Genomic DNA, 8,794 nt, shown 5'->3' with positions numbered 1-8,794 from the left:
ACGGCCTCGCCGCGGCGGAAGGGCCACCCGTGGTGGGTGGTCGACGTCCACGTGCGCCGGCTTGAGGCGGTCCACAGCAATCCGGTCCGACCTGCCGCCGATGTCGATGACGAACGACTTGTCGTCCCGTCGCAGCATCCGGAAGGGCCCGTCGTACGGCGGCTGGAGTGGCCACCGATGTGCGTCGTGACGCACAAAAACATACTCCGCTGTGCGGAGTGCTGGGGGGACGTAGGACTGGGGGTCACCGTGGTGGGATGTTGGCACGGGGGCAAACCGTCAGGCGGCCTCCTGGAGGTCCGAGCGCTGGTGAGCTGCGGACCAGGGACTGGTAGCGTCGGGCACAAATTCGCCCGGGACGCGTAGCACCTGGCCATAGACAAGCTCGGCGGTGGATGCCTGGAGGTCCTCCTTGGGGGCCGTGCGAAGGCCCAAAAGGACCCACGGCAGCCGGTCGGCCCACCCGACGTCTTGAAGGCCGGCCATGAGCGCGGCCTTCATGGAGCGGTGGAATCGCTCGCACAACCCGTTTGCTTGGGGGTGGTAGGCCGTAGTACGGTGGAGCTTGATCCCCAGGTTGCGGGCGACCGCGCCCCACAGCTCGGAGGTGAACTGTGGACCGCGGTCTGACGAGATGTCCGCCGGTGCGCCGAAGCGGGCGACCCAGGTGGCGATGAAAGCCTGCGCCACGTCGGCGGTGGTGGTGGAGACGAGGGGAACGGCCTCCGGCCACCTGGTGGTCCTGTCCACCATGGTGAGCAGGTGTGTGAACCCCCGTGACGGGGGGAGGGGGCCCACCAGATCCACGTTGACGTGGTCGAAACGTCGTTCGGGCACAGTGAAAGGTGCCAGCGGGGCCTGGGTGTGTCGGTGGACCTTGGCCCGTTGGCAGGCCGTGCATGCGCTGGTCCAATCGCGGACGTCCCGACGAAGGCCGTGCCAGACGAAACGCGCCGACACCAGCTTCTGGGAAGCTTTCCGGCCCGGGTGGGAAAGGCCGTGGAGGGAGGCGAAGATGCGGCGTTGCCAGGCGACGGGCACGATGGGGCGAGGCTGGCCTTGGGAGACGTCGCAGAGCAGGACAGTGTCCGCGCAGGGGATGTCGGCCAGGCGGAGGCCCGTGTCCGCCGCCCGGAGGGCTTGCACCGTGGTGTCGGTGGTTTGGTCCGCCGCCATAAGCGCAAAATCCACGCCCAGGTGGACCGCGTTCGCGCTGGCCCGGGAAAGACAGTCGGCCACGGCGTTGTTTTTGCCGGCGACGTGCCGGATGTCCGTGGTAAACTCCGACACGGCGGAGAGGTGGCGCTGTTGGCGGGCCGACCATGGCTCCGTGACCTTGGCCATGGCGTAAACCAACGGCTTGTGGTCGACGAACGCCGTGAAAGGTCGGCCCTCCAGGAGGTGGCGGAAATGGCGGACGGCCAGGTGTAGACCGAGGAGCTCCCGGTCAAACGTGCTGTATTTGAGCTCGTTCGGCCGGAGCTGCCGGCTGAAAAAAGCGAGTGGCTGCCAAACCCCGTTCACCCATTGCTCATGTACGGCGCCCACCGCGTAGTCGGAGGCATCCGTGGTGAGGGCGATGGGAGCGTTGAGCACCGGGTGAGCGAGCAGTGTTGCGTCGGCGAGGGCCCGCTTTGAGCCTTGGAAGGCCGCATCCATTGCTGCGGACCAGGCGATGTCGTGCTTGGCCGGCATGCCCCGGAGGGCTTCGTAGAGGGGCCGCATGAGCTGAGCAGCGCGGGGCACGAAGCGGTGATAAAAATTCACCATTCCCAGGAATTCCTGCAGGGCCTTTATGGTGCGGGGACGCGGGAACGTGGTGATGGCCTCGACCTTGGTTGGCAGCGGCACGGCCCCGTTCTTGGTGATGTGATGGCCCAAAAAATCAACGGCCGTCGTGCCGAAGTGGCATTTGGCCGGGTTGACCATGAGGCCGTGCTCGCTGAGGCACTCGAACAGTGTCCGGAGGTGGAGGAGGTGCTCGGCCCGGGACGTGCTGGCGACGAGGATGTCGTCCAGGTAAACGAAAAGGAACGGCAGGTCACGCAGCACGCCGTCCATCAAGCGCTGGAACGCCTGAGCCGCGTTCTTGAGACCAAACGGCATCCGCAAGAATTCGAATAAGCCGAACGGCGTGATGACTGCCGTTTTAGGGACGTCGGCCGCCCTGACAGGTACCTGGTGATATCCCCGTATGAGGTCAATTTTCGAAAAAATGACCCGTCCCGCCAGACGGGCGGAGAAGTCTTGGATATGCGGGATCGGGTAACTGTCGGGGGTGGTAGCGTCATTGAGACGGCGGTAGTCGCCACACGGGCGCCATCCACCCCCCGGCTTTGGCACGATGTGCAGTGGCGAGGCCCACGCGCTATCGAAGCGCCGCACGATGCCGAGGTGCTCCAACGCGTCGAATTCGGCCTTCGCTACGGCGAGCTTGGCTGGGTCGAGGCGGCGGGCCCTGGCGTAGACCGGCGGGCCCGTGGTTGGTATGTGGTGCTCGATCCCATGCCGTACTGCGACGGCCGAAAACGTCGGCCGCGTGAGGGCCGGGAACTCCGTGAGCAGGCGAGCAAACTCGTTCGCCGCCGGGACGGCGCATGCCAGCTCGGTCGGCGCGGAGCTGCTCAAGGTGCATACCAGGGAGCTGAAGGTTTCAGCGTTGATTAAACGACGCCGTTGGACGTCCACCAGCAGTCCGTGTGCGCAGAGGAAGTCGGCGCCTAGCAGAGCCACGGGCACGTTGGCGGTTACAAACGTCCAAGCAAAGCGTTGGCCGCCGAAGCAGAGGGTGACGTTGCGCGGGCCGAAGGTGCGGATAGTCGATCCGTTGGCCGCAACTAAGGAGGGGCCGCAAACCGCGGATTGCCTGTCCTGGTCAGAGGCGGGTATGACGCTCAGTTGGGCGCCGGTGTCGCACAGGAAGCGCCGTCCGGACGCTTTATCCGTGATGAACAGTAAGTTGCCCGTGTGGCCGGCGCTCATGGCTGGTAATGAACGCCGGCCCGGCCGTTTCCCGGCCTGCCGAAGGTGCACGGGGGTCGGCATGTCCGGGCCTTCTGTCCGAACCTGGCATGATAGTAACACCACGCTTGGTCAGGTGGAGGCCTCGGTCGTCGTGCCGGAGGTGGTCGGCTCGGTAGAGCGGCCGCCAATGGCGTTGGCAGTTCGGCCGTCGACCGTGCCGGGTGCTCGGGCGCCCTGGGTGTTGCGTCGGACGGCGGTGGGTCCCATGTCGCCGCTACGATGCGCTGTCCTGCGGCGGAGATCTTGTCGGCTTCTCTGGCAAGGGCCCGGGGATCTGTGATCGTCGTGCTTGCCAGGGCGAGGCGTACCGGGTTAGGCAGCTGACGGAAGAACAGCTCCCGGAACAGGAATGCCGGAGAGTGCTCGCCGAGCAGTGAAAGCATGTAGTCCATGCGCTCGGAAGGGCGCGTGTCGCCGAGCTCAGGCAGATCGAGCAGGCGCCGTGCGCGTTCCGCCGATGGGAGGGCGAAAGCATCGAGGAGCAGCTTCTTAATCGCGCCGTATTTGTCAGCGGCTGGCGGGCTTTCGAGGAGGCTCAGGGCGCGGGCCGCGGTAACCGACCCGAGCGCAGCTACCACATGGTGGAAGCGGGTGTCGTCGGCCGTGATGCCTCGCAGGGCGAACAGGGACTCCGCCTGTGCGAACCAAACCGCCGCGTGAGCCTCCCAGAAGGTAGGCAGTTTAAGGGCGACTGCCGTGTCCATGTCGATAGGTCACCAATGAAGGAGCCGGGGCTCCCACGTCGATCGGAAGAATGGACACGACAAAAAGCTAGAATTCATCTGAGTTGCTTTAATGAAATCAAACACTCAGGCACTCTGAAAAACCGTTTATCAGTCAGCAATATATATCTATTCCGCCAGGGGGTTTGCCCAGGCCCGGCGCCAGGGGGCGTGGCCCAGCGTCCTGGCTGTGGCCTGGCAAGTTGAGCGCGGGCCTGGGCGTCCTGGACGAGCCCGGCATGGTGATCGCTCCGCGTCCTTGATAGGTGCAAGGCGATTGTGAAAACTCAGCGGCAGCCGCTACAATATTATACATACAGTTTTGAGACTTCCTATGATCACTATCTGGGCAATTTTCATGCATGTTTTGTACAGGTTCCCGGGGTCAGGGGTACGCTTTTTTAGTGTGTAATATGTAGGCCTAACTTATTGACTGTGGCTCTTTTGTAGAGAGTGACCCTGTGGAGTAAGAATTAACAGGATTTTACCCACATTCTTGCTTATTTTGCAGATATGGCATGTGCTAGTACCAGTGTTTCATTGAAAACTCGGGCTCAGGATAATGTGTATCTCATTGGGTCCACTTCTGGAGATGCCATCAAAGGTGCCAAGCTCCCGACTGTGCATCAATCTCTTGTCCTGTTTTTCCATCACCTGAAGAAGGAGAATCGCACTGCCCGGGAGAGTGCAACCCTCACCATTGAAGAGGTTGTGAAGTTCTGGGAAAAAGCTCACCTACCTACAACGACGAAGCAGCCACCAGAAACCAGCTCCATCCATCGTTTGGAGAGGCTATATGAAGAATGGAGGAGCCTCCAAAAAGGTGCAAAGCGGGGTGGTGCGACCCAAGAGAAAAAGGAAGCATCCTTCAAGGCCTCCTTGGAGAAGACGTTTGATCTTAGGCATGCAGATTCGTAGGCCATAATCACCAACCCCGAGGACAGGAAGTTTCTTCACGATCAATTCTCAGAGAGGAAGGCTTCAATGGGATCTGTAGACACTGTGTTGGAAGCAAAAACGTTCTTGTGTGTTTGAAAGATCAGCAGCCACGAGATGATTATCGTGAACTCCTAGAACTGACTGTCATCTACATGGGAGGAATCCCACCTCGTGGAATCCGGATCATGGCTCCAGGAGCAATGCACAGAGCCAGATGGATGGCAAAAGCACTATATTCACTACAGGTGTTCATGTTTCGGTCAGAGTTCCACTTGACACTTCGAGAGGCGAGAGAACTCCGAGCCTTCAACATTTTTGTCTGCCTTGTGTATGTACAGGCTTGGTTTCGGGCTCCACAAGCTATTGAGGCTCCCCTGAATGACATTAACCTCTTCAAGAAGTTGGAAAAGTTTGAACAAATCAATCAGAAGATGGCTCAGGCAGCCTTGAAGGCACTTGGCCGCCACACGTGGTACATGAGCCCAGTACTAGTGGCATTTGCATTCTTTGACACCAGAATTGACAAAGAAAGCAAGATCAATATGATTGAAGCATTGAAAAATGACGGTGAAAACCCCTCTCCAAAGAGACCAGCTATCAAACGAGGAACCGCCCTGTCAATCGCTGGCCTCATAACAAAACACACCAAGCATTTCTTCAGCATCCTAGGGACCCCAACTGATTGGATGGATAAGGATCCTGGTTCATGGGAGCAAGAAACCAGCTTTCAGGAAGAAAAGAAAGCCGCCAGTGGCTTAGTCGTGGTGAACGACAGGGCAGAAAGGGGTGTCGCATTGATACAAGACTACAATAAGCTCCTTACAAAGGATGAAGAGCAAAAGCAAGCTCTGCTCCAAGTTGTTGCTGCTTACAGGAAGATGTACCCCGATGCCAAGAAGGCAACAGTGGTGAAACAGGCCCAGAAATAGGAGTTACATTTCTCATTATATTTGGGTTTTTTAATATTATGTGATATGGTGTCTCTTCATTTTATGAACTGAACATTTGGATTGTTATCATTGAATTTGAGTTTTCATAGCAATATAGTGCTATTTGTGCAGCTATTGTAACTTGTGTTTGCTAGAATACAAAGAAAGTGAGTGGAGGGTGGATTTTCATAAAACAAACTTCTGGTTTTGCTTTCGATCCATATATAGAAAAGTTTTGTAGACACCTTTAGTTTGAAGGCTGATGTGGCACCCCTAAATAAAATCAGATTGCTTTCATATTTGGTGTCTTTTCATTTTGGAACAAAAGGAACAACATAAAGCCATGTCCCAGTAAATATTTTTAAAGAATTATTTTGAGCACCACCCTAATATATATATATATATATATATATATATATATATATATATATATATATATAAATAGGGATTTAAATTTAATTCAAAAATTGATCCAGACGTCTATTCTCTTTCAAACATTCAAACCGACAGAGGTAGTTATGTATCACAGCATCTGTAGAATTTTCACCCTTTTGCTCAACTCCGTTTCGCTGTTATTTGGTGGAGCAAAAAGTCAACTGAGCTTTATAGATATTTAGATATATATAATATATTGGAGGCTCACACCTAAGGTCTGCCGTATATCACCACAAGTTGAGCACCATTTCTCGCATAGAAACAATCCCGGAGTGGGTGTCACTCCGACACAGGATCGTTAATTGGAAGGTGGTGGGAATTTGTAATTTATTCAGGGTGTTGGTGATAACTTGGCTTTGCGAAACACCATGGGATGTATTGCCATCCAAATGGATTCGATGTATATACACCTATGGATCACCATGCATGTGGACCCCCAGGGTGACAGTTTGAGTTTAAATTTTAACCCAGGCGAGCGAGCTCAGATGTTCATTGCCATCCTGCTGATGTTTACATGCTCCTGAATATGATCAATTAAACATTTTTGTTTCTCTTGAGTCGCAAACAAAATGCCAAGAGTAATACAAAATGTCTGCAAAGAGGTTTATCGTTTTCAACTTGCAGCAATCCTGTGCATTTGAAACATTAAAATTATTGTGGGCAGAGCCACAGCATTGAGACGTTATTGCACATTAAAACTTTTCTTAAACAGGCCTTTAAGAATGCGGGGATTTGTTCCCAATGGACCTGCAGCTGTGAAGCTCTTCTATCGCTTGTTTCCAGAAAGGACAAGCTGGTGGGTTGGATGCAAGCCTACATTCCTGTACAGCTGTCCAAAACGATGCGCATTGGTAAGAACAGATGGTCGAGGCCTTTTCCCTGTGGTAGTCCTAAAGTTTTGATAACTCACCTCTGCCTGTAACAGTTGCCTGATCCTCCTCGTGTTGTTGCATTGTGCGCCTAGCAAATGTGGAAACGATCATGTCGACAATTATCAGGGACGCCTCTTCGCGGTGGATGAACCCAATGCAAGTCGGGGGCCAAATCTTCCCCATTCTTCCCTGCTGCCCGGATTTGTCAGGACAGTCACGATCCGAGTGCCAATCGGACCCTATGGACCGGCCCTTTCCCTCTTTCTCTTTCTCTAATTCTGCTGTGGCCCTGACTTGGTGAAGGTGTGGTGGACCTCTAGGTTGCACCTGGTGCATCGATCAGCTGTCTCCATGCTGCGGCTTTGTTTGAGGGAACTGTCCAGGGATATACAACAACAACAACAACAACAACTCTCATCTAGTTTGATCTACATAGCAGGAGGAAATATTTCTTTATAAGAGGAGGATCGGTCAATAGCAATTCAGCAAAGGATTACTTCTGGAAATACTTCCGAATATTTTAGGAAAGGAATTGTGCATCGAGACCTTTGGGATCCATAGCTTCCACTAAGTTGTGGTGGGAATTAAAGTTTGGCCTATCCCTGTTGCCCAGTTTCTAACATAAAAGGACCGAGAGATGTGTTCAGATCAAATTGTAAGGTTTCTGTCTCAAACTGGTCATCGCTTTGTTTGCACAGCTGTTGAAAGACACACATCATAATGGTATGCTTATGATGCTCTCACCATGGGCCTCTCTCCATGCTCTTGTGCTGATTTTCACCACAGGCATGCACAGTAGTGTGCCAGGAATTGTACATGCTGCACAGATTAATTCCTATTGCTTCGACTTGACCAGCAATGGATGCAAAGTGTACTTTGCGTAAACAAAGTGGACAAACCCAAATTTTAACATTGATTGGCTACTCAGCATAAGGAAAACATAGATGGTTCTGAAAGTAATGTGACTGCAGGTACATCATTTGCTGGTAGGTGGTACCTGTCTTGCTGATGGTGCCTCCAGTGGGTTAGAATTTGGAATTTGTTCAGGGTAGAGCTCACCAACTCTTCGTGAAAGAGACCATGGGATCTTTAACTTCCACCAACTATTGTCCTTGCATAAGAAACTCCAACATGACAGTTTATTTTCCAGACCGAGAGCTAGACGACTTGGAAGCGCATGTGCATACCTCTTGCATTGAACTGATGGAAACCAATTTTTGGTATATCTGCAAATAGGAAGAAAAGTTAATCAATTTTGAGAGTTATCCAAGGAGTTTGAATTTCAAAATATTCCCATCTTACTGACTTTTCCTTTCATTACCTGTTTTTATTTTAATCTTTTCACTTGTCCATCTGAGCAGGTTGTTTTGATCTTGCCAAGCATTTTTATTCCTTGTGGTAAACTTTTTTTTTTGGTCGTCTCTTCTGCTATATAACCCATCAATGAGGAAATGTTTAATCTATCAAATAATTTAATGATAACTTGCCATTATGTGGTCATCCTCTATCATCATGTACGCCCATTGGTCTCACTGGTTACTGTAGTCTTTTGCACATAATAAACCAATTCTTGAATTATATTTTTCCTCCAATCAGTTGTTTCGCATGCTGCATGTGGCTGTTGGTTGCATCATTTTTCTGGAAGCGTGCCTGTCCCGCTGACGCAGTCGCCTGTTACCAATTAGCTGGTAGAGTACTCATTTTACCGACCACGGAAGGCTGAGTCAATCCACCTGGTGTTTAACGGCATGACAGGGGCTCAAACTCAAGACCCTAAAATCTTAAGCCAGCCACCTTAACTGTTAAGCCAACACCAGGCATCTCCGATCAGTGAAAAGAGGTGTTTAATGCAGGGTCAGAATTTTGTTTTTTT

At 52.9% G+C, this 8,794-nt stretch overlaps 1 long non-coding RNA gene across 1 annotated transcript; it reads left to right on the top strand.

Annotated features, from left to right (window-relative positions):
* The first annotated feature begins 6,761 nt into the window (after positions 1-6,761).
* Positions 6,762-8,499, top strand: LOC144891789 (uncharacterized). Its single transcript, XR_013623131.1, has 2 exons — positions 6,762-6,900; positions 7,014-8,499. It is a non-coding gene; the product is annotated as an uncharacterized LOC144891789 (long non-coding RNA).
* Positions 8,500-8,794: the final 295 nt, after the last annotated feature.

This window comes from Myxine glutinosa, chromosome 4 (assembly GCF_964187855.1).
Source record: "Myxine glutinosa chromosome 4, kmMyxGlut1.1, whole genome shotgun sequence".
Classification (NCBI taxonomy): domain Eukaryota; kingdom Metazoa; phylum Chordata; class Myxini; order Myxiniformes; family Myxinidae; genus Myxine; species Myxine glutinosa.
This window is presented reverse-complemented; position numbering and strand designations above follow the sequence as displayed.